General features: G+C 36.3%; 1 pseudogene; it reads left to right on the top strand.

The window, feature by feature from the left end:
- The first annotated feature begins 3,240 nt into the window (after positions 1-3,240).
- LOC101441883 (SKA complex subunit 1-like) overlaps positions 3,241-26,967 on the top strand; it is a 37,588-nt pseudogene continuing 13,861 nt past the window's right edge.

Raw genomic sequence — 26,967 nt, 5'->3', positions numbered from 1 at the left:
AAACTTCCACTCATATTTTTCACCATCCATCAATGATTTTTTAACACTGTCATTTGTCCTGTGTTTATTGATGGGCATTTACTGTAAGGAAGATCTTTTGCTTATTTATTTTACTATGGATCTGTGGACTTTAATTTAATTCACTACATCATAATTCATTCCTATCATTATTACTTTTGAAGCTCAGATTTTCCCAGTGGAAACTTCTTCAGACTGGGTCTTAAGTTTTATATCTATTATTCCTTGAGCACTACTTTCTGTTTCAAGATATTCCAGGTTTATTTTGTACTCTTTCCACCCTAATAATGGAATCAGCTTTTTCTCCAAGAAGCTATAATTTCTTTCCATAAAGGATGCCATTTAGAAATCATGTAATGGCGGCAAGAGGTGGGCTCCTTGGTTCTAGTGTGTCATTGATTTTTGCCTTTCTAAGCATAGAAAGATTTATCATCTATCTACCCATCGCCCTCTCTCTTTATCTTGCTCTCTCTGTCTCTCATCTATCTATCCATCTGTAAACATACAGCTATCTTTCATTTATGATAGACATGGAGACCCATTACCTATTTTCAAGGAACAACCAGCTGCCTAACTCTGGACAGTGTGGTTTGCACACAACTTCTAGCTGCCTGCTCTTTCAAGGTCTGCAGAGACGCTGTGTTCTTCCCATAGCAGCCCACATCTGCTTTCTGAGCAAGACCTGAGTCTTAATGTCAAGTCATTTCAAATGGAAGCAGAACAATTCTGATGGGCAAGAATCTGTCAAGCTTTCTGCTGGGGTGTCTGAAGCTCTGTGTGGTCAGCAATGGAATTGACCTCCCCTTCAGCCCATTTCCGCTTCCTTCTTCCTTTATGGGTATGGATCCTGCGAATACACAGTTGCATCTAGTGGTGTTCCCATAAATGCTTAACAAATGACTGTCCAAGTTATTTATTTGCCAGTTTCTGTGGGGTATATAGTCACAGCACACTGGGTTGGGAGAACTGCTAACAATGGTCCTTTAAATCTGGTATGAGCTAGTTCCAACACAGGCTGGCTGCACCTCCAATGCCATTGCAGTACCTGCTTCTGGCAGTCCAGCACATAGATCTTAAAAGCCATGGGATCCTAATGATACCTTTCAGTATAATTCATATCTGGCGGGAATTTCTACATTTCTACCTTTTTACGTGTGCAATTCTCTTCTGCAACAGTGAGAAATCTGAATCTCATTGTCTAATATTCATATCTTCCTTTGCTCAGGCCTCAAATACACATACACAGAAAGTATTTTCAAAATTACTAACCCATACTACCATGAGAATCAACTTTAGTAATCAAACAGGACATACATAGATATTTAATTTTACTTTTTATGCTAACATTTATACATAGAAAATCACTTAAGTATACAAATTGATTTTTTTTGAGTAAAAATAGGATTTAATATGATATTCAAGTATAGTAAAATTACTAGTTACAAAAATAAATATTATGCTGACCCAAAAGGTAATTTTTTTATACAAAAAACTCAATAGCATTCACAAACCTTGGGTGCCCGAGAACGGACATGCTTGGTGGCTGGACCTCTTGCAGGCCAGCAGAGAAGGCTATAGGGTTCCTGCTCTCTGTGTTCTTGTTATTTTGGTAAACAAGTTAATTAGTTTTTATAAATGCATATACCAATATTTCACATTTTTGTATCCATATGTAGAGCAATTCCCTTACCTCAGGCAGTTTAACCGTACACTGTCCTTGTCAATTCACTAACCTAATCTAATTCATACAGAATCAAAGAGTATGCACATTCATATGTCTGACATTTTTTAGGGAAGTTGTAACTTTACAGAAAAGTCATAAAGTACAGGGTTTCTATATACCACCACTCATACATAGTTTTCCCTAATATTAACACTTTGCTTTAGGGCAGATTTTTGTTATTAATACAATTCATGAAATGATATTAGTATAATTATACCATTAACAATAGTACATAGTTTACATTAGGGTTTACTGTTAGTGTTGTACAGCTCTATGATTTTCTTAAAATTTTTATTCTGATAACATATGTACAACCTAAAATTTCCCACTTTATCCACTTTTAAATCCATCCATTACCAAACTTTTCCATCATCCCAAACAGAAATTCTGTAGCAATTAAGCATTAACTTCCCATACTCTACTCCCTCCCTGGGCCCCTGATAAACTATATTCTACTTTCTGACTCTATAAATTTTCATGCTCTAATTATTTAATATAAGTGAGATCATACAATATTTGTTCTTTTCTGTTTGAAATATTTCACTCAAAATGATGTCTTCAAGGTCCATCTTGTTACATGTAACAGGACTTCATTCTTTTATGTGGCTGAATAATATTCAGTTTTATGTGTATACCTCAATTTGGTGGTTCCACAGAAAGTTAGGTATAGAATTATCATATGACCCAGATCCCAATACTAGTATATATACCCAAAGAATTGAAAACAAGATCTCAAACAGATATTTACACACCAGTGTTTGTAGCAACATTATTCACAGTTGCCAAAAGATGGAAATAACCCAAGCATCCATTAACATCTGTGGAAACACCAGAACATCTTCCAAAATAGTTGCACCATTTTACATTGCCAACAGCAATGAGTGAGAGTTCCTATTTCTCTGCATCATCTCCAACACTTGTAATTTCCTATTTTTTCTTTAATTGCAATACTTTTTATGGGTGTGAAATGATTTCTCACTTTGGTTTAGATTTGTATTTCCCAAACGGCTAATGACATTAAGCATCTTTTCATGTGTTTTTTGGCCATTTATATATCTTCCATTTTTGCCCATTTTTAATTGTTTTTTTTTCCTGAGGGATAGGATTTCTTTACATCTTCTGAATTTTAAAACCTTACATGATAAGTCATTTCCAAATATTTTCTCCCAGTCTTTGGTTGTGCTCATATTTTAAGTTGAAGCCCTTTGATGTACAAAAGATAAATTTGATGACGTCTCCTGTATCCATTTTTTTCTTTTGTTGCTCATGTTTAGGGGGATAAAGTCAAAGAAACAATTGTTTAGCACAAGATCCTGAAGATGTTCCCCCATGTTTTCTTCTAGGAACTTTATAGTTTGTGTCCTTAAATTTAGGTCTTTAATCCATTTTGAGTTAATTTTTGTGTATGGTGTGTGTATGGTGTGTAGTACCAGAAATGGGTTCACTATTAAAAAGGAGATTCATCTGGAGTAAAAGCTTACAGTTCCAAGGCTGTGAAAATGTCCAATCAAGGCATCATCAGAGATGCTGCCCCACCTAAGTCAGCACTCGTGATTCGGCGTCTCGCCATGTGCACAGGCACGGTGGTGGGTGCTCTCTGCCAAGGTCTCTGCACTCTCCTGAAGGCTCACCGTCCCCTGGAGCTCAGCTGTGAGCAACCAGGCATACGGTTTGCTTCTTTTTAGCAAATAATGAACTGGTTTTGAATGAGGCTCACAGGGGTCCTATCAGACAATAAGACTTTCTAGAAGGTCCTTCTAGATAACTACATTTCCAGTCCTGACTTTCAAGGAAATGGCTGCCTGTTTCCAAGTTCAGTTACGTCTTGACATGGGACACTATTCTCTGGGGGCTTGTTATGTGGAATCTTAGAAAGTTCTTAAACCATCAATTTCTGGTTTCTTTGTACCCAGCAGTTGAGTTTTCAGCTTATCTTTTTAAAAAAAATCCGTTTCATTGATACTCATCAACAAAGCATCAATTCATCCAATAACAGTCAATGTTATTTGGTATAATCATGTAGCTGTGCGTTCATCACTTCACTCAGTATCAGAGCACTCCCATTATTTCAACAATGACAATTTAAAAAAACCAGACAAACAAACAAACAAACAAGAAAATTCCTCACTTCTGAATCTCTGTATGCTTCCCCCATTGTACATGGCTGGTGTTTCTGGCTATTTGATCCAACGTGTATAATCAATGGCTTTTAATATAATCACAATGTTGTACATTCATCATCTAAAATTTTTTAAAACAATTTCATTACTCCAAAAAAGAAAGATTCCTCACCCCTTAGCATTCTTTTCTCAGATCTACATAACCACTAATCTCATTTTATCTTCGTAAATTGACTTATATTTATATCTTATTAAGTGTAATCATACAATATGTAGTACTCTGTGCCTAGTCTCCTTTACTTAGTACAATTTTTTTGTCTGATATTAACATTTTCTAGTATTAACTTACATTTATTCAGCTTCAAAGAAAAATGATCTCATATATGCAAATCTACCTTAATTCATATTTCATATAATATATTTATATTTCACATAATCTCTTAGTTCATAATAGGACAATCATGCAGTATTTGTCCTTTTGTGTCTGGCTTGCTTCAGTCCTCCAGGTTCATCCACGTCATCATATATTTCACAACTTCATTTCTTCTTACCATCCCAGCTTATCTTTTCCCTCTCATATTATACTTTAAACTCCACGGAGAAGCCAGGCTACATTTTCCACATTTAGTTTGGAAATATCTTCAGCTAAATGTTCCAGCTTACCACTTTCAAACCCTGCCTTCCATATAATATCAGTAGTCAATTTTGCCATGTTTCCTGACACTTTAAAACAAGGATCACCTTCCTCCCAGTCACAATCATTTCTGTCTAAGTCCTCATCAGAAGTGACTTTAGGGGCTCTAATTTTTACAAAAATCTCTTCAAAGCAATCTAAGCCTTTTCTATCAAGCATTTCATAAATCTTCCAAAAATACCACTTACCAATTTATAAAGCTGTTCCAACATTGTTGGCAATTAATAGCAATAGCAACCCACTCTCCTGGTACCAACATCTGTCTTAGTTTGCTACAGGGATGCCAATGCAAAGTACCAGAAATTGGTTGGCCGTTATTATGGGAAATTTTTAGGGGAAAATCTTACAATTCTGAAGCTGTGACATGTCAAAATCAAGACATCATCAGAGATGATTTCTCACTAAAGTTAACTACTGGTGTTTCTGGTGTCCTGCCCCTTGGCAAGGCAAGATGGCTGGCGATGTCTACCAAGGCCCCTAAAGGCTCACCTTCTCCCAGAGCTCAGGCATGGATGACCAGGCATATAGCTCATCTCTTTTGCCTTTACCTGCTCTGTGGGCCCAGCCTCTTGGTGGCCCCATTCTTCAGCTTTAGCTGCTAGCAAGCCTCGAGTCTTCTCTCACACTGCAGCTTCAAAATTGTACTTCTCTCTTCTATGTGTCTCTCTGTGTGTTCTCAGTTTATATAAAACCAAGCAAGAAGGCAGAGACTTACTCTGTGTCATACCTCACTGATGTAGTCCAAGCAAAAGTGATCTAATCAAGTGATCTAATCAATGTTCCTTAAATGAATCTAATGCAATCAAAGTATCTCACTGGAATCAATTAGTTCAAAAATAATCTTTTTTGGGGATTAACCAAATTCAAACAGTCACAGTAGGTTCCACATTCATTCTTTTGCATCTGACTATCCAATTTTCCCAGCAAAATTTGCTGAGAAAACTCTCCTTCCCCTATTTAGTGAAGTAGGCACCCTTGTCAAAAACCAATTGGCCATACATGTGAGGGTTTATTTATGAATTCTCAATTCAATTCTAGTAGCCTATATGTCTGTCCTTGTGGCCAAACATGCTCCTTTGACCATTGTAGCTTTGTAGAAAGTTTTAAAGTCAGGAAATGTGACTCCTCCAAGTTGACTCCTCTTTTTCTAGATGGTTGTGGCTATTCAGGGACACTTACCCTTCTTTACAAATTTGAAGATTGGCTTTTCCATTTCTGGTGAGAAGGCTGTTGTAACTTTTATTAAGATTGTGTAAAATCTTGAAAATCCATGATTTTCAATTTATGGAAGACTTCTTTGATTTCTTTCAGCAATGTTTTATAGTTTTCCATGTACAAATGTTTTATCTCTTTGTTTAAATTTATTGCTAGATATTTTATTCTTTTAGTTTCTACTTTAAATATAATTTTTTCTTGATTTCCACTTCAGATTGTTCATTACCAGTGTTCAGAACCAATACTGATTTTTATGTGTCGATCTTAAACCCAATTCACTTTGCTGAATTCGTTTTTTACCTTTAGTAGTTTAATTTTTTATTTTTTTGGTTTTTATATATTTAGGATCATGCCATTTATAAATAGAGAAATTTGTACTTCTTCCTGTCCAATCGGATATCGTTGTTTCTTTTTCTTGCTATAGCTAGAACTCCCAATACAGTGATGAATTGTTACAGTGGGCATCATTGTCTTCCTACCAATCTTATATGGAGAGCTTTTGGTCTTCCCACATTAAGTATAATGATAGTCATAGGGTTTTTTTTTTTTTTTAATATTTGTTCTTTATTATGTTAAGGAAGTTTCCTTCTATTCCTAGTTTTCAGAGTGTTTTATCAAGCAGGAATACTAGATTTTGGGAAGGGCCTTTTCTTCTTGAATATAGATAGTCATATTTTGGCTTTGTGTTTTCCCCCTTCCATGGATTAATGTAAGGTATTACCTTAATTGATTTTCTTGATGAACCACCTTTGCAATACTGAGATAACTCACACTTGACCATGGTATATATTTATTTTAATGTGCTGTTAGATTGTTGAGGATTTTTGCATTTATATTAATAAAGGATATTGGTAGATAATTTTCTTTTCTTGTGGTATATTTACCTGGCTTTATTATTACATTGGCGCTTGTCTCATAGAATGAGGTAGATATGAAATATTCCCTCATCTTCAATATTTTGTATGAGTTTGAGAATGATTGGTCTAATTCTTCCTTGAATGTACGGTAAAATTCTCCAGTGAAGTTGATGAAATTTGGAATGTTCACCATTCATCTGTTCCTGGCTTTTCTTTATTGGGATTTTTAAATTATTGATTCAATGTCTTTGTTATTGGTCTGTTGAGATTTTCTATTTCTTCTTGAGTCAGTTTAGGTAGTTGAAGTGTTTCCCAGAATTTGTTCATTTCATCTAAGTATTTAATTTGTTGTCATATGAGTATTAACAGTATCCTTTTATAACTCTTTTTATTCCTGTGGGTAGGTAGTCATGTCCCCCTTTCATTTCTGATTTTAATTATTTGTGCCCAGTCTTTTTTTTCCTTTGTTAGTCTCACTAAAGCACTGTCAATATTATTGATCTTTTCAAACCACCAAACATTGGTTTCATTGATTTTACTGTTTTTGATTCTCTGTTTTATTTATCTTCACTCCAATCTTTGTTTTTTCTTTCCTTCCCTGTTGTTTGCTTTGGATTTTGTTTGCCCTTCATTTTCTTGCTTTTTTTAGTTGTGAGCTTAGGTCTCTGATTTGAGATATTCTCTTTTAATGTATGCATTTAGATCTATAAGTTTTTCTCTCAGCACAGCCTTTGCTGCATCTCATAAATTTTGATATATTGTATATTCATTTTCTTTAACTGAAGGTATTTCCTAATTTCCTTTGTGGTTATTCTTTGACCCACTGGTTGCTAGAAATGTGTTGTTTAATTTCCACATTTGTGCATTTTCTAGTTCTCCTTCCATTAATTGATTTCTAGTTTGATTTAATTGTAGTGGGAGAAGATGCATTTTATGATTTCAGTATTTTAAAATTGATTGAAACTTGTTTTGTGACCTAACATATGATCTTTCTTAGATAATGACCCATGTGCAATAGAGAAGAATATATATTCTGGTGCTGTTGGGTGAATTGTTCTATTTATGCCTATTAGGTCTGGTTAGTTTATAGAATCATTTAAGTCTTCTGTTTCCTTACTGATCACCTGTATAAATGTTCTATCCATTACTGAAAGTGATGAATTGCAATCTCCTACTCTTAATGCAGAATCATCTATTTCTTCCTTCAAATCTGTCACTATATCCTTCAGATATTTAAGGGTCTGCTGTAATGGTGCATATAAAATTGCTATGTCTTACTTTTGCATTGACCAATTTTTTGGTATATAGTGTCCTTCATTGTTCCTTTTTTGGTTTAAAGTCTTTTAATGTGATAATAGTATAGCTACCCCAGCTCTTCTTTGGTTACTATTTGCATGGTATACTTTTGCCATGCTTTAATTTTCAACCTAATTGTGTCTTTGAGTCTCTTGTAAACAGCAAATAATTGGGTCATGTTTTTTTATCCATTCTCTCAAATGGTGCTTCCAGAATGCATAGTTTACACTCACATTTAAAGTAACTACTGATAATGCAGGATTTTCCTCTGACTTTTTGCTATTTGACCTTCGTGAGTCTTAAACCATTTTTGTCCCTCATTTCTTCCATTAGTACTTAGTCTTATTTAGTTGATGTTTTATAGTGTACCATTTTGAGACCTTTTTTATTTCTTTATGGTATATTTTTCAGATAGTTTTTGGTTACCAAAGGACTTACATTTATCATCTGAAATTGATAATGTTTGATTTGGTATCAACTTAACTTTAGCAACATATACAAATCCTATTCTTATAATCCTCCATACACCCACCTTTTTGTTGCACTTGTTACAAACTATATATAAATATACCTTATATATCCAAAACCATAGATACATCATTACTTTTTATTTATTTGCATTTCAGAACATGTGAAAAGTAAAAATTGGACTTGCATATCAAAATATACTGTACAATAATACTGGCATTTATAATTACTGGAGATCTTTATTTCTTTATGCCGCTTTGATCCACTCTCTAATGTTCTATCCTTTATTCTGGGGAACTCGTTTTAACATTACTTTTAGGAACAGGTCTAGTAGTAACAAATTCCCTCAGCTTTAGTTTTTCCAGGAATGTCAATCCTCCTTCATTTTTGAAAGACAGAATTGTCAGATATAAAATTCTTGTTTGACGATTATTTTCTTTCAGCACTTTATATATTTCATCCCACCAGTGTCTTTCCTCCATGGTTTCTGATGGGAAATTGGCACTTTATCTTATTTTGGCTCCCTTGTAAATAATTTGTTGGTTTTCTATTTCAGATTTCTTTCCTTGTCCTTGGCATATGACAACTTGGGAGTGGTTTTCTTTGAATATTTAAATGTAACATTTTAAATTATAAAATTTCTGGTAGAAAACAGGAGAAAATCTGTTGCCCTGGAATAGGCAAAGATTCTTTTGATATGGCACATAAACACTGATTCATAAAAGAACAGACAGATATATTGGACATCAAAATGAAAAGCCTTCTGTTCTTTGAAAGAATTTCCAAATCTCAGAAAAAAACCACCCAATTAAAATATGGATGAAATATTTCAAGAGACACTTGCCAAATAAGTTATACATTTGGTGAATAATTACACTAAAATATGTTAACATCATTAAACATCAGAAAAATGTAACTGAAAACCACAAGAAGATACCACAACATACCCATTAGAAAGGGGAAAGAATGACCCCATCAGGAGTTGGCAGGACTGTAGAGGAACTGGAACTCTCATATATTGCTGATGACAATGAAAAATTGTTACAACCAGTGTAGAAAACACTGCAGAAATTTCTTAAAAATTTAAACATACATGTAAAATATGATCAGGTCTTTCCATTCATATGTTTTTAATCAAGGAAAAAGAATGCAAATTCCCATGCAAAGACTTACAGTGTTAAAATCTTTAAACTACCCAAATGTTCATCAACAGGAGAATGGATAAGAAAATTGCAGCCTATTCATATAGTTGAATATTTTTCAGCAATTAAAAACAAATCAACTATTTATATAGAGAGCAATAGGGATGGATTTTAAATTAATTTTCAGTGAAAGAAGCCAGAGGAGAAAGAGAATATATTGTATCTTTTATCTTTACATAAAAGTTAGAATGTATAAACTAACTTTACCAACAAACAGCATGTCAGTTGATGCCTGGAATGGAGAGGGTCATGAAGGCATGAGACAAAGTAAATTTAAAGGTCACTATGAAAACTTTTGGGGTGATTATAATCACTTAATTTTGGTTATGGTAGCTTGAGTCCATAAGCATGTCAAACATTTCATATTGTATACTCTAACTATGTGAAATGTAATTATATCTCAACGAAGCTGTTAGTTATTCAACTTTTTCCTTAACATTTTTGTACTTTATTTAAGCAGATTGTATCTCAGCCCCTGAGCTTTTGTGCTGACTTGTCCTCTGTGAGGTGGCCTATACTTCCCATGGTGCCTGAAGGTGGCTAATCTTGGCTGCTTGGTGAGGGCGGTTGAGGATGAGGAGCAAGGAAAGGAGATCGTCATGTCTGGTCCTCTGGGGAGACACACTTCTCCCATCAGAGTGGGTGGAGGGCACATCTGCACACCTCACTTTTAGTCAGAGAAGAAAGAATCCTGCCCTAAGTGCTGAGCTTTTGAACACTCCAGGGGGAGAGGGCTCTGCAATATTATATATTATGTTATATAAATTCTGTTCCCTGGAGAACCCTGAATAAAGCAGATTTTGGTATCAGGAGAGTGGGATTCTGCAATTGCAAATACCAAGATTGTGGAAATGGCTTTGGAATTGAGTACTTGGTAGAAACTGGAAGAATTGTGAGGTGCTTGATGGAAAAAGGCTAGAATTCTTTAAAAGACTATCATTAGAAATATGGCTGCTAAAAATACTTCCAATGAGAACTTAGAGGAAAATGACAAATGTCTTATTGGAAGCTGGAAGAATCATGAAACTTGTTTTAACATGGCAGAGAACTTGGTGAATTTGAGTTCTAATGTTGAAATTGAGTTCTAATGTTGGATAGAAGGCAGAATTTGAAAGTGATGAACTTCGATATTTATCTGAAGAAATTTCCACACTAAATGTGGAAAGAGCATGTGGTTTCTCCTTGTTGCTTATAGTAAAATGTGAGAGCCAGGAGAGGCTGCCATGCTCTTAGCCACATGAGAGGAACCAAGGATTACTGGCAGGCAGCCCCAGAATGCAAGTCTTTTGGAAGAGAGCATCCCCTTGATGATGTCTTTATTTGACTTATCCTAGCCTCAAAACCATGAGCCAATAAATTCCTATTGTTTAAACCAAACAATCACATAGTATTTCCCTGAGCATCCCAGGAAACTAAAATAGTGCCTTTGTTTCAAATTCCCAAAATCATCATTGCAACCTGAAATTTTAGTTAGAATTTAACCCATAGAGTTGGCTACCATAGTCCACACTCCTATTCAGTAGGCAGCACTGTGCGTGTGCTTTTATAATGTTCTCTAATGAGGTAACAACTCATTGGTTTATTTTGGGCATTGCTGATTATATCTGAACAGTGATGTCAAACAAACCAAACCATGCAAAATAAACAAAGAATAAATAAATTAAAAAAGCACCATGTACAAAAGAGACTTACTATGATGGTAAGGAATAATGGAAGAAGCTAAGACATGCTCAGGCATTAAAAGAGAAAGGATTCTATAGCATGAGTAGTTTTGGTTGTACCTAACAGGGATTCAGTCCATGTGAGCTGGTATACACTCAGGATTGGTTTGAATTTACACTCAGCAATTTGCTTTACTTGGTCTGCATTATTTTTTGGATGCTTGAGGAAGACAAATATTGGTATTTTTATCTGGGAAGAATGGTGGAAATGTGTGGTGACATAGTGTAGCCTTGCCAACCCTGGGAACAAGTTATAAAAGAGTTATAATAATTACAACTCTTAAAACCATTCTTCAATAAGGGTTGTTAAGGTCTTGTCAAAATAAATCCAAATGACATCTCCAAATGAATATGTTTATAGGGCAGAGATGGTTTAAAAGAATACAGAAATATTTTTAATTTTGTTCTGTTGCTGGTATGGAATGCTTCAGGAGAAAGTCATTCTCCCAGATAGGCTAACAATGATGGATATAGCAAAATACTATTGGAAGATGAAAAAATCTAGGAGAGCAGGATGAGTGAGCAATCCAAACCCAAAAGAAGAGCAACAATATCCAGACTCAAGATATCTACATGAAAATACATGACATGTACCCTGGTGGCTCTTCAAAAATATTTAGTTTGAGGATTCTGAAAGAGTGCAAGACCTAAAGGGCCAGAAGTATTTCTTTATTATTGCTAGTGTGGCTTCATTATTTCTTACAGAAGATGAGACTGGTTTTATGGAGGATTGGATCTAGATTACAGGGAAGGAACCAAATACTGAATATTATGAAAAAGTACATTTTGGTAAAGGTGCTATTTTGTTTCTAAATATCAGAGCTGTTGCAAGAAAGTCATTAGGAGATAAATCAAGCAGAGGCAAGAAAAACACTTAGCAGGGATATTATAAAGGGATCCAAATGGAGAAACAATATACCTATTAATTTCATATTTGAAATGCTTGATTATAACAAGAACCTAAAATTTCTATCATTTTCATATATTTAAAGTGAGAATGAATACAATGAAGAAGGATTCTGAGGATTCAAGCAAATTTGAATGAGAACATTGCAGCAACTCAATAGGAAAAAAATTTCTTAAAATGTTGACTTTTTAAACTTTTTATGTGAAATACCTCCAAACTTACAGGACAGTTACAAAAGTACTAAAATAATAATAACTCCAATATACCTCACCAGATACCTAGATTCATCAGTTTCAATATCATGACACATAAGCCATATAATTCTCTCTCTCTATTATCTATCTATCTATCTATCTATCTATCTATCTATCTATCTATCTATCTATCATCACTCTATCCATCTATCAATCCATCTCTCTCTCTTTCTCTTTTCTGGACACTTAAGTGTAGACTGAATACATCATGCTCCTTAAACAATGAATACTGCCATGTACTTTTTCTAAAAACAAGGATACCTTATTTTCCAATTTTTCATAGGTCCCAATAATATCCTCTTGAGCATTTTCTCCTCCCTTGCTAGATCCTATCCAAGATCATGTATTACATTCAATTGTCATAGTTTCAAATTTGCTCTGTCTTGTTTTTTTTTTAATTTATTGAGGAACACATTTAACATAAATGTTCCCATCCCCCCAAACAGAAACCCTATACTCTTTAAGCATTAACTCCCAGTTCACCAGCCATGTCTTCCTGTTGACCTGTACTCTACTTTTTATATTTTTTATATTTACCCATTTTTATATTTACCCATATTTTTTATATTTACCCATTATATATTTTTTATATTTACCCATTTCATTACCCTCTCAGGAGATCTTTATTTCATTATATGGCTTCAATCTCTTTTCTATTGTCCTTTCATTACAACCTGCAGAATTCTCCTTAGTATTTCTGGTAGGGCTGGTCTAGTGGTGCCAAACTCCTTCAGCTTTTTGTTTTTTGTTTTGTTTTTTAATTTGAATATGTCAATCATTCCCTCACTTTTGAAAGACACTTTTGCTGGATACAGAATTTTTGGTGGCAATTTTTTTTTCTTTCAGTATTTTAAATATGTCATCCTACAGCTTTCTTGTCTCATGGTTTCCAGTGTGATATAAGCACTTAATCTTACCAAGGCTTTCTCGTATGCTATGCTTGCAGCTTTCAGGATTCTCCCTTTATCTTTGTCATTTGGCAATTTGATTATAATATGCCATGGTTAGATCTCTTTTTGTTTATCATGTTTGAAGTTCATTGGATGTCTTGGATATATGCATTCAAGTCTTTTGTTAAACTTGGGAAGTTTTCAGCCTTTTATTTTTAATATTCTCTCTTCCCCTTTCTCTCTCTCTATCCTCCTGGGACTCCCACAATGCATATATTGGTATGCTTGATGTTGTCCTACAGGTCCCTTAAGCTATGTTCGCTTTTCTTCATTCCTTCTCCTTCTGCTCCACAAACTGAAGGATATCCACTTTCTTATCTCTAAGTTCACTGATTCTTTTTTCTACCATCTCCAACTGGTTGTTGAAACCCTCTAGGAATTTTAAAATTTCTATTTCTATGGTTTTTAGCTCTGTTTGATTCCTTTTCTTAATATCTGTTTCTCTATTGATATTCTTTTTGTTTTCATCTATCATTTTCTTATTTCCTTTCATTCTTTAGCCAGGTTTTCCTTTAGGTCTTAGAGTATAATTATGTCCATTTTTTAAAATTCTTGTCTGGAATATTCCAGATGTAATCCCCCTCGCTGATGGTTTTTAATGCTTTTAAACCTCCATTGTCTGGACCATCGCTTCTTATTTCTTTGCATGCTTTGCAATCTTTTGTTGAAACCTGTAAATTTTGATATTTTAATGTCATATCTCTGGAACTGAGACTCAGAGGTGTCTGTTCCTTGCATCTAGTTAGTGTTATGACAGAGATTTCCTTGATTGTCATGAGGTGACTTTAAAAAAAGTAACTAAAGAAGAAGGAAAAATAAAAAAAATAAAAAATGACCAGTGCAAGTGTTTTCCTTTAGCACTCATGCATACAGTGGTTCAGAGGATAGCTCCAGGCCAAAGCACAGGGGGCCTCTCTGATCCTTTCTGCAAATGCGTCTTGTCTTGGGCTTGCACATATGACCCAAGGAATTTCCCCATTTATACAGTTCTGAATGCCCCCTCTTTCCTAAGAAACAATTTCCTCATGATCCCAGATACTATACTTTATACCCTACACCCAGAAATCCCTTGTGCCAGAGAGCATAACTTGACTGCTCTCCCACAGTGTTCTGTAGGAGAGCTCCATGAGTTCTTTTCTATATGCAGGACAAGTTCTAAGACAGCAGCCTCCCTCAAGCCACTGCCAGACATGTAGGCCAGACATCCTTACTCCTAAAATGTGCACAAGAGTTACTCTGTTCCCCCCAGAACCAGAACCACTGGGAGTTTGGATCAGCTCTGCACCAAGCTGGTGAGGGCGGATGGGATAGCCAGGACAACACAAGATCCTACAATTTTTAAGTAGCCTTTTTCTTGATTCAGCACCCACCTTTAAATGTTATTTGCAGCTTTGAGAGAGACTTTTCTGCCAGTTCTTGCTGTTTATTCACAGCTTCTGTGGGAAGACTAAAGCATTAACTTTTGAAAACTATTTACAAAAATTTCAGCTCCTTGGGAAATACAAGGAAGATACACTGCAGTGTTTATGGTGTGTTTTGTTCCTCATTGGGAGACTTCCAATGCCCCTTTGCATATGGCATATTTCCTTATAATAGCCACTCAGTAGAAGACAGTGAGAGCCCAATCCTCCTACAATAAACACTCCCACACACACACACATACAGGTGCGTGTGCACACAAAGTGTGCAATACTTGATATTCCATTAGGAAAGCATGTGTTGAATTTGTTCACAATATAAGTATTCAACTGCCAACATTTTAAGAGGCAGTGGGCCCTTTAGCCTGGGATTTCATCAGAGAAAACATTCCACTTAAGGCAGGGTCGACATTGAGCCCTCATTTTATGTTCAGGGTATTAGAGGCCCTAATGGCTCTTTCAGTTTCTTTTCTGGTCCTCTCTCTCGAAGAGTCCAGGCACAGGCACACATCTGTTTATGTGCTTGTTGGCACACTGTTGTATGCATTCTTTTTAAAGCTTTATTTATTTATTTAATTACCCCCCTCCCCCGGTTGTCTGTTCGCTGCATCTTGTTTCTTTGTCCGCTACTGTTGTAGTCAGCGGCATGGGAAGTGTGGGCGGCGCCATTCCTGGGCCAGCTGCACTTTCTTTTTTACTGGGTGCACTCCTTGCGCGTGGGGCTCCCCTACGCAGGGGACACCCCTGCGTGGCAGGGCACTCCTTCCGCGCATCAGCACTGCGCATGGGCCAGCTCCACACGGGTCAAGGAAACCTGGGGTTTGAACCGCGGACTCCCATGTGGTAGACGGACGCCCTAACCACTGGGCCAAGTCCGTTTCCCTGTTGTATGCATTCTTATGGGCACATAGTTGGATATGTGCTGTGGGCAGCTGCTGTATACATGCCTGCTTGCAGAGCTGTGTGTGTGTACATACAGCATGAGAAGATTTGGAATGCGGTAGGGTAAAAGAAAATTTCTCCATTTTCTGAGTTTAGAGATTCTTTTGGTGTTTGGGAAATCTATTAAAGTTGATTCATCTACTCTTTCTAGAGTAGAAAATAAAGCTGCTTGGAATGAAACAAATTTGATGGAAATGAGAGCTTGCTTTTCTTTCTCTATATATAGTATATACATATACACACACATATATGTATGTATATGATATTATAAATCAACTTCTCTTTCTTTTATATCTGATTTTCTCTTTAATTTAAAATATTTACCTTCACTAGAGAAGATGGAAAAATTAATATGCACGATTTGTTTCTGAAACTTTTTTGTTCTAATATCAAAGTCTTAAAATTCAAAGAAATATATAGAAATTATTTCGTGCTTTTCATAATAACCCAAAAGGCATTAGAAGAAAAAAAGACTTTTCTTCTTCACAAGTAAAATTATGGTCTATTTATTCCAAGCTTTCATAGAAAGCATCACATGTGTGAGTCAGCACCTCAAAGCAAATCTCATTTACAATTCATGACATCTTTTCATCCCAATTATGTAGCTTCATTTCCTTCACATTTTATTTCTTTTAACTTTTAGACTCATATTCATTTAGCCAAAATTGCTATAATCTGTTCTTCCTTTGCCAAAAATCTACCATGAGCCTGAAAAGACTTTCTTTAATTTTTTTTTCTTTTGTGAGACTGTTAAACTCAGACATGGATCTAAGACATTAATCTATAAAGGAGGAAATGCTGCAAAAATTTCCTGAAGCTAACATATTTGTGCATTCTGTTATTGGTAGGTTAATGCACACTATTCTTTCCAAATTATGTCAATAATTTGTCAATATTCTAAATGTATACATAATTCTTTTTCATATAAGTACATTTGGGAAGTGATAATAGGTGTTCTGCTATTTTCTGTTAATCATTATGTCTCCCTCATTAGTTTATTTTATGTCATTTGAATTACTATATGCATTCTCATTCTCAATTGTGAACAGCAAGATATGTTTTAATCATTTTATATTTTTTTATGTTTTTTTTATCCCCTCTCCACTTGCAGCTTTTTACATGCTGTCTGCTTTCTGTGTCCATTTGCTGCACACTCTTCTGTGTTTTTTGCTTGTCTCCCCTTTTTTTTGTTGTTGTGTAACCTTGCCGAGTTGTATCTCCGCAGTACTTGCAGGCCAGATGGCACTCCGCAGTGGCTCTCTGCAGCATGTGAGTGAGCCTGCCTGGACATGGAGGCCCCGGGACGTGGACCCAGGGCCTCCCACATGGTAGACGGGAGCCCAGCTGATGGAGCCACATCTGCTTCCCCCTTTTAGGTTTTAAATATTGTGTTTTTACAAGCCTACATTTAAAAATGAGTTTGAGCCATATATAGACTTAAGCAACTGACATGGCTATTATTTGCTTCTTGGGTCATAAATAAATTCTCATGACTCCACTTGTCCACTTTTACCATTCACCGTTCTAACAAGTTCTGATCTTTTAATCAGACCAAAACTTCACATTCCTCTGCACAAAAAACTCCACCCTCCCCAAAGATTTGGCCTGATTGCCACTTGTTCATTTCAATAATTACTAATTCAAGCATCTGAACCTCTTACTACAACCTTCTCGTAAACATTCATTCAAATCTTTTATCACAACCATTCTTAGGTTTAAAAAGAATATGTCCACTGGAGACTCTGTATTTGGTCACAGTAAATAGTTTTCTCATATACTCACTTACCTTTTTATATAACTGAGATTTGATCATCCATGATATTATTAAGACTTTTCGTTAATTTAATTTCCTTTTCCGTTATGTACCTATTAGCCCAAAGCCTGTTGTTTTCTGTGCAACAAGTGTAACTGGAGAAATCATGGGCCACTCTAAATTCATGATCATCAACCTCTAATACCCTCGCAACTCTTTCAACCACTTTTTTCCTGATAAAATTGCTTACTTACCTTTTGAAGAGTCTTTGCTTTCAAAGGCTCCAGTTCTTCTCTTACTTCCAAAACTCATCTCTCCCTACTTATTCCAAAAGGCAGTCTCTTGCTTCCCCTAAAAAGTGATCTTGCCAGTTGGGAATACCCTCTTATTCCACTACCAGAGCTCTGGGCTTCCCTACACTTCCTTGTTGTTGGACTTTTTCAATATTTTCAAGTGGGTGCTCCACAGGCACTTTACCTCCCACTGTTGAAAGCCAGTCCCTGCCTTCATTCCTCCTCTTTCAGCATTTCCCATTTCAGATGAAAACACCAGCTCCTTCCAGTTGTCCAAGGCAGAATCATGGCAGTCAATTTGACAGCTTCTTCGTCAACCAATTACCAACAAATTGCTAAGTAGCATTCATTTGATTATTAAATCATCTGTTTCAGTACCCTACTCAGTCTAGACTATGTTTCAGAAACACTGAAAATATAAGTGTATATTTTTCATTTGAATTACAAAAAACAATCATTCTTTGTATATTTGTAAAATAGTTTTTTCTTTAGATGATTTATCTAATGGTTTAACTTCCTAAACTATTTCTTACATTTCACCTGTTTTGTCTAAAATCTATATTTACATAGTATTTTACAAATTTTTGTAATTAGTAAGGTGTTACTATGTCTTCCAATCATAATTCTTATGGTTTTTCTATTGAATATGGTACTTCTTCAATGATAATGCATGATAAAATAGAAAATGTGTATGTAAAACTTGAAGATAACCATATCAAACTAAATTTGAATTTCATTTTTTTAATGCTAATATATAACAGTGGTAATATTTAGGGCTCTGGCAGGACTTGGCTAGTTAATTGTGTCTTTTTTTTTTTTTAAAGATTTATTTATTTATTTATTTATTTAATTCCCCCCTCCCCCCGTTTTCTGTTCTCTGTGTCTATTTGCTGCGTCTTGTTTCTTTGTCCGCTTTTGTTGTCGTCAGCGGCACGGGAAGTGTGGGCGGCGCCATTCCTGGGCAGGCTGCACTTTCTTTTGTGCTGGGTGGCTCTCCTTACGGGCGCACTCCTTGCCCATGGGGCTCCCCTATGCGGGGGACACCCCTGCATGGCAGGGCACTCCTTGCGCGCATCAGCACTGCGTGTGGGCCAGCTCCACACGGGTCAAGGAGGCCTGGGGTTTGAACCGCGGACCTCCCATGTGGTAGACGGATGCCCTAACCACTGGGCCAAGTCCGTTTCCCTAATTGTGTCTTTATATCTGCTATTAAATGCAACAGACATTCTTTAGATATTTCTGTATCCTTTTCTACTTGTTACAATGATAAATTATCTCAGATCTCAGTATGTGGAATCATGTAAAATAAGTGGTTTTTCCTCCAAAACAATAAATATCCCATAATAAATCTTGATATTAAGGGAATATGTAGATTATTTCAAAGCAAAAGAATTTCAGAAACTGTGTCCTGTTCAACATCCCTGGGAAATATAGCGAAACATATGGAGAACCATATTTGTATTTTTGTTTACTTATGGACATAAATGTGCAAGGACTTGTCTACTTTAAATATTGAAGTGCCCATTTTGCAGAAATATGAGTATTTGTACCCCACTAGAAATACTTAAAACTAATGAAAAAATTTTTTTACAAAAATAATATATGTGTGTTTAACACATATGAAAATTATTCAGGTGGGTGAGCAAGAGAGCATATTTTCAACCATTTAACATATAACCTGTATCCTTATGTTGTCTCTTTTTCAGAGGGATATTTTACATTGTTTTAGTTATAGTGCCTCTACAAGTTTTGCACTTTGCTCTTTTTAACATATTATAAAATTATCATGCTTACATCTTACCTCCTGTAACATTTAAAATTAGTTAAGCTGTCCCTGTATCACCTTTGTTTACATTTTAATTATAAACATCACCTATGGAAGCTTTTCTGAGAGAATTTATTGTCCCAACTAATCAAACAAATAGTTTGATGTGGCCATTAAAATAGAAATGTCTATCAAATACATGTATTTCTTTTTCTAAGAGAAAACAGCAGTCAAGTGTAATATAGAAGTCACACTCATAATATAATATGGATTATATTCCTAGGATGTCATCAAAACAGCAAATCTTAAACCAATAAATATTTCTTTGAAATAAGATTTGATATAATTAGCTACTTGGTGGAATTGTAGGATTGCCACCTTTATGGTAGCACCTAAGCAGTCTGTTTTCATACACTGTTTCTTCTTGACAAACTCACTACAGACTCCTAAATATACTCTTTTTTTTTTTTTTTAAAGATTTATTTATTTATTTAATTTCCCCCCCTCCCCTGGTTGTCTGTTCTCTGTGTCTATTTGCTGCGTCTTGTTTCTTTGTCCGCTTCTGTTGTCGTCAGCGGCACGGGAAGTGTGGGCGGCGCCATTCCTGGGCAGGCTGCACTTTCTTTTCACGCTGGGCGGCTCTCCTTACGGGTGCACTCCTTGCGCGTGGGGCTCCCCTACGCGGGGGACACCCCTGCGTGGCAGGGCACTCCTTGCGCGCATCAGCACTGCGCATGGCCAGCTCCACACGGGTCAAGGAGGCCCGGGGCTTGAACCGCGGACCTCCCATGTGGTAGACCGACGCCCTAACCACTGGGCCAAAGTCCGTTTCCCTAAATATACTCTTTACAATATAAAATTCCAATTTATTTCAGGGATATGATAGAGAACTAAAAGTTCATCATTCAAAAGGTAAAGAACAGTTGAATTTCTTCCTTAGTCTGTTCCCTGCTGTTCAAAACATGTGAAATCTGACTTCAGCAGTTAAATTCTGTTGCAAAAAGAATTAACCACTAAACTCACTAATTCTTTGCCTATATACATATATGCTTTTATATGTGTTGTGAAAATAAGTGTTTTGAGTGAGGTAGGATTAATTGAAGTGATGAGGTAGAGCTCACTTGCAAAAAAAAAAAGAGATTATTTGAGTATGTGTGTATTTTGTGTGTATTTCTATGCAATTTTACAGAAATACAGAAATTTCAGTAAAAATTAAAAATACAGTCCTCATTTCAATACTTAATCTCTAGTTTTAGGCTTCATACAATTTCAAATAGAAATGTGTTATCAGCTCTTTGTTAAGGGGAATTGAAACATACTGGAAACTATTCAAGATGCTTGATCGCCTGCCTTACTCTTTATTGTGAGAATAACTCCTAATACTGTAACTTTTCTCCTCTTGTTGCAAGGAGATATGTTCTCCTCATTATTATGCTGAGGCAAGTGGAAAGGAGTTTTATTTCCTTTTCTTTGCAAGAAGGATAGTTACTTATTAGGAGTTCAAACTGAAAATTATTAATTGGTCAAAAACATGAACATCATCTTTGTGGTAGGTAGATTGAAATTTGCATCCCAGAAAAACGTCTTTTCTTGTGGGTATGACCCCATTGTAAATAGACCTTTGAAAACGTAATTTTTAGTTAAGGTATAGCAAGAAGAATCAAATTGTGCTTTAATCTGGAAGACTGGCGTCTTCTATTGGCAGAATGAAATTCAGACATAGGGAAAGCCACCAGGTAGAAGGAGAAGCTGGAAGTCATCGCAAGCTGGAAGAGAAAGGCGAGGACATCACCATGTGCCTTGCTATGTGATGGGAAAGCCAAGGACCAGGGATTGCCAGCAGCAGCCTTAGGGGACTACAGTTTTCGGGGAGAAAGCATTTGCCATGCTGATTCCTCAATTTTGAACATCACCTAGCCTCAAAACCATGGGACAATAACTTCCAGTTGTTAAGTCAACCCATTGTATGATATTTGCCTTAGCAGCTGAAAACTAAGAAAATGTAATTTTCCCGGCATAGATATTAAACATTATCCCCGGTTGAGGCTGGGAGTCAAGGCTTTTCTGTTACTAACACGCATGAAGTGTAGATATATATAATCTTTATTTTTACGTACTGTAATTAAAAATGTTTATATTAGTAGTAAATGGATGTTGTAGTTTTCAGACATTACAAGAAAGTATTAGTAATGTATCTTCATTTTTGCATCACTAAGAATTGAATTATTTTAATTATATCATACTTAGTGCCTAATTTTTGTAACACAGTAGGCTAAATGCTCCAAGAGGTGTAATGTTAGTGAAGACGAAAATATTTTCTTAAGTTTAACATTCCATAGTAACATTTAGTCTAGGAATAAGGAAAAAGTAACCAGGTACAAAGAAATGTACCAAAACTGAATAGAGAAGAATAAAGAATTTATCCATGCAAACAAGGAGCAGCAAACAAGAGTCCATGACACTTCAGAGGAAGCAGAATTTACTCTTCAATACCTCCAAAAAATATGAATTGAGCTTGGGGGTTGACTGGATTCCAAAATGTGAGTTGGTGGTACTAAAGAATCTTCTGTGTTAAATGGATATGAGCACCAAAAGCACACAGAGGGAGGGGGACCAGTAATGGGAAAGAAAGGTAAAAAGATGGCTTGACGAGCTATATGGACCCCTGAATCTCAATGGGATCAGGAGCCAGCAATCAAAATTTTAAATAGTCAAGAACACCGTGATATTTTAATACTTATGGAAAGATTTCTTAGTTTTCAAAGGGCTGAGAACATTATTTTAGAAGTCTCAACTGTGCTACTAAAAGCTTTACACAGATTTTTGTAAACAAGGGCGAGGCACTATATATATATATATATGTACTATATATATGTACTGTATATATATACTTTTATTACTAGAAAATCTTCTTTGCAATAAACTTTTTATCTAAGAATGTTTTTAGTTTGTAGAAAATACAATGATAGTACAGGGAATTTCCATATACCTCATACCCAAATGGCTTTAAAAACCTTATATTAGTGTGGTATTTTTGCCAAAAGTAGTACAGTGATATTGATACATTATTGTTAAATTTTACTCATCTTTCCTTAGTTTTCCCCAGATGGCCTTTTCTGCCCAGGATCGCTTCTTGGATACAATATTGCATTTAGTTATCAATATTGCTCCTCTTCTGAGCTTCTCTGGCTGTGACAACTGCTCAGACTTCCCTTGCTTTTGATGACCTTGACTGTTTTAAGAATTTTTTCAGGTATTTTGTAGAACGTCCCTCAGCTGGGATTTGTCTACTATTTCACTATGATTACACTGGCATTACAGGTTTCTTGGGAGGAAGATCTCAGAAAGAAAGGGCCATTTTTTCACATCATATCAAGGATGCAGCACATCACCATGAGTTACACTGGCACTGTTAGCCTTGAGGACCTGGTTGGGAGACTGTCTACACATTTCTCCACTGTAATATTTCTCCTTTATCTTCATGTTTCTATATATTATTCACTTTAGAAGAAAGTCACTACTGGCAACACACTTAAGGAATGGAAAGTTATGTTGTGACTGTCCTTGACAGCTGAGTATCTCCGTAAGAGTTTGGAAATATTTTCCATAGGAGATTTGTCTATTAGTATTTGCCTTATATATTTTAATGCACAGTTGTTAGGTGAATACATGTTTAGGGTTACGTCTTCTTAGAGAATTGACTCTATTATCATTATGAAATGTCTCTTTTTGTAACTGATAATTTTCTGTGTACAATCAGAACCACTTTGTCTGCTTTGTCTGACATTAATACAGTTACTTGAATATTCATTTGGCTAATGTGGCCATGATAGACCTTTCTCCATCCCTTTGCTTCTGTGCTGTCTTCATAATTAAAGTAGGTTTTTTACAGACAATATATAGTTGGATCTTGTTTTAAGACATCTTTTAATTGGTGTCTTTAGACCATTCACATGTAAGTAATTATTGATATATTTGGGTTAATGTCTATCATGTGTCTATCTTCTGTTCATTGCACTTATTCTTTGTTTCTTTTTACTTTCACCTCTTCTTCTGTGATTTTCTTTTCATTTTTGGTTTTCTGTCACTTAATATGATATGCTGTATTAGTTTCCTTTTACTGTTGTAACAAAAGGCCACAAACATGAAACAACAGAAATTTATTTTCTCACAGTAATGGAGGTACAAAGTCCAAAGCCAGTAGCACTGGTCTGAAATCAGAGTGTCGGCTGGGGCTTTTTCCCTCCAGAGACTGGAAGAGAATCTGTTCCTTGCCTCATCCAGCTTCTGGTGGCTGCCAATATTCCTTGGCTTGTGACCACAAAACTCCAATTTTTGCCTCCATGGTCTCCTTTCGTTCTTCCCTCTTGTCTGTGTTAAATCTCCTTCTGCCTCTTTCTTTTAAGCTTAGATATTGCTGCATTTGCAGCCTATCTGGATAATTCAGGATAATCTTCCAATTTCAAGGAACTTCACTTCACCACATCTGCCAAGACTTTATTGCCATATAAGGAAAAATTCACAGGTTCCAGGGATTAGTAGACAGAGATCTTTTGGGAGGTGGTTTTTCAGTCTCCCAATATGCCTGATTATAGGGTTTCTGTTGTTTGTTTTTTGGCGTTTATACTACTTATGTTTTCTGAATGTTGTGAATCTGTGGTTTAGTGTCTTCCTTAATTTTGAAAAGTTCTCTATCATTATTACTTCAAATATTCCTTCTACTTTATTCTCTCTTTCATTTCCTTCCAATTTTTCAATTAGGCTTATGTTAAAGTTTTAAAATTGCTCCACATTTCTGGGTTGTTCTGTTTTTGTTTTGTTTTGTTCTGTCTTTCTCATTTTTTTTCCCCTTTGTAATTCTGTCGGGCATTTCTCTTGACCTATGTTCAAGCTCACTGATGCTTTTCTCATCCATGTTGACTCTGCTGATGAGCCCATCAAAGGCATTCTTCCATTCTATTAGAGTTTTTGTAGCTTTCTAGTGTTTCCTTTTGATTCTTTCCTAGAGCTTTCATCTCTCTGCGTACATTACTCTGAACACATTAATCATAGTTACTCTAAATTTCCTGTCTAATAATTCCAACATCTGTGTCCTGTCTGAGTCTAGTTCTGAGGTTAGCGTTGTCTCTTCAAATTGTGGTTTTTCTTCCTTCTGCCATGCTTTGCAATGTTTGTGTTGAAAACCAGACGTGTTACATCAGATAATAAGAGCTGAGTTAAATAGGCTTTTAATGGGAGGTTTTATGCTAATCTGACAAGAGTCGGGCTGTTTTGAATGGTTGCTGGAGCCATAAGCATCCAAGTCAAACAGTGCCCTTGCTTTTGTATCCACTCTGGACTTTGGGTTTCACAACCTGCTCATCCTCAGAGGTGCTCTGGGCTTGCAGCTCTTTGTGGCACTAGTTTTACACCGGGGCCATGGTGGTGGTGGTGGTGTGTGAGGAGAAAAACTTCTAAATCTTCACATCAAATATCATTCTTTTAAGTGACTTGAGTCTGGCATACCACCTTCCCACGTGTTTTTCCAGTGGTGGAGCATTTTTTCAGTCTTTTAGGTGGCACAGGAGGACCAGAGTGGGATGGAATGGAACACTGCTAGCCCCCGGCTGGGATAAGGCTTCGTAAGATCTCCCCCTGAAGAGCAGTCCTTTGCTATGGAGAACACTCTCAGAGATTTCAGCATGATTGCTCTGCTCCTACCCTGCTAGGAATGAGGGGATCTTTCTTTGGTCTTTCCAGTGAAAACCTGTTACTGGTCCTAAAGGTAAAACCCTTAAAAGTGCGGGGGAAACCTAAGACCTCAGCCTCTGGGACTTCCGGATGCTCACGCCATTCACTCAGTCTCCTACAATTCATTTCAAGGACCATTTAAGAGTTCCGGCCAGTTCAAGACTTTAGTAGCTTCTATTCCATATAATCAGGTTTTGTCTGTGACTCTGGATTTATCTGTCCAGATTTTGAGGTGACAGTTTTCCCTGCAAATTAGTTCTCCAATGGTACTGAGTAAATTTGTTGATTTTCAGTGTATTCAACTTTTTCTACTTGGAAAGACAGGAGTAATTACTTTCAAGTTCTTTACATGTGGAAATTGAAACTGGAATGACTTCTATATATTTGTTTGGGGGAGAAATTCCAAAAATTGTTTGCTCTGTTATTGTTATTATTTAAGATTTTTTATCTCACTACCATGTAAAGAATAGACTGGAGTGCAAATAGGTAATAAAGCAAGAAGACAAATAAGAAAGTTACAGAAAAAGCCTAGGAATTTGCTGTTCAGGACTTAGGTCATAATGGATAAAAGGGGATAAATTAGAAAGAGATTAGAGGATAGGAGTTATCAGATTCTAGCAAATAAACTTAATACAGACATATTACGAAAGCTATAAATTAGTGCTCTGTTCTAAAGATGCATTCTTTACTGATGTCCACCCAGCCTGTGTTCTCAGAGCTGAACCTGATAGGCTGTATCAAGGAGCACTTTGTGCTGCTGGCAACTGGATTCTAGGGTCTTGGCTACGTCATGTGAAAGAATTCAAAGACGTACCAAGTTAATGAGACAAGTAAAGGGTATATTGAGAAATGAGAGAAAAGGAAAGTACATGCCTAAGACATGGTTGCAGGCATGCTTCAGGCAAGAGATGTGTACAGGGCAGGAGATGATAGCCTTCTTAAGGCTGGCCCTTCCTCCTCCCCCTTCCCCATATTAAGGAAGGATCTCAGCTTTTTGCTCTCCTGGAGGGTTGCTTTACTGCCTTCCCATTGGCATATTCTATGGACCACAAAGGTTGCTCCTGTTAACTTTCTGTTTAGACTTACCTGGGGCTTCTTTTGAGCCTGGAACTTTCACACAGAACCTTGTGACCAGGGTCTTGGCAGGCTTTTAGGCTGTAACAGTTAAGGCTTTTTTTGTTCTTTGCTGGCTTCAGTTGTGATGGTTACGGCTTTGGTCTGACCAGTGTCCTTCCCTTGTTTCCTGTACTAACCTGCCTCACCTTGCATTGTGGTTTCTGGCTGTTTCAGTCAGCAGGAGGCACTTGTAAGAAATAAGGGGTGGACACAAACATTGAACCCTAAGTTTAACCATGGACTTTAGTTAATAGTACAATTGATACCAAGCAAATGTGCGTTCCTTTTCCTGATGCCTTGAAGACCAACTTCTGAGACACTAGTGTTTCAAAGAGAAGAGTTTATTTCTTTGTAGAAGCAAAGGAGGTCAGTCAATAAGATGGCCCAACAACTGCCTCCTGGGTCTGCAAAAGTTCTCATATATTATAACATCAAGTGCTAATGAATAATTAGGGTGGATCTGGGCACAGGTTCCTTCATTAATAAACTTTAAGGGGCAGAACAGGATGGGGGTGGGTATCAAAC

Source organism: Dasypus novemcinctus, chromosome 11, assembly GCF_030445035.2.
Source record: "Dasypus novemcinctus isolate mDasNov1 chromosome 11, mDasNov1.1.hap2, whole genome shotgun sequence".
NCBI lineage: Eukaryota > Metazoa > Chordata > Mammalia > Cingulata > Dasypodidae > Dasypus > Dasypus novemcinctus.
Note: the sequence above shows the minus strand (reverse complement) of the source record. Positions and strands in the feature narration are given on the sequence as shown.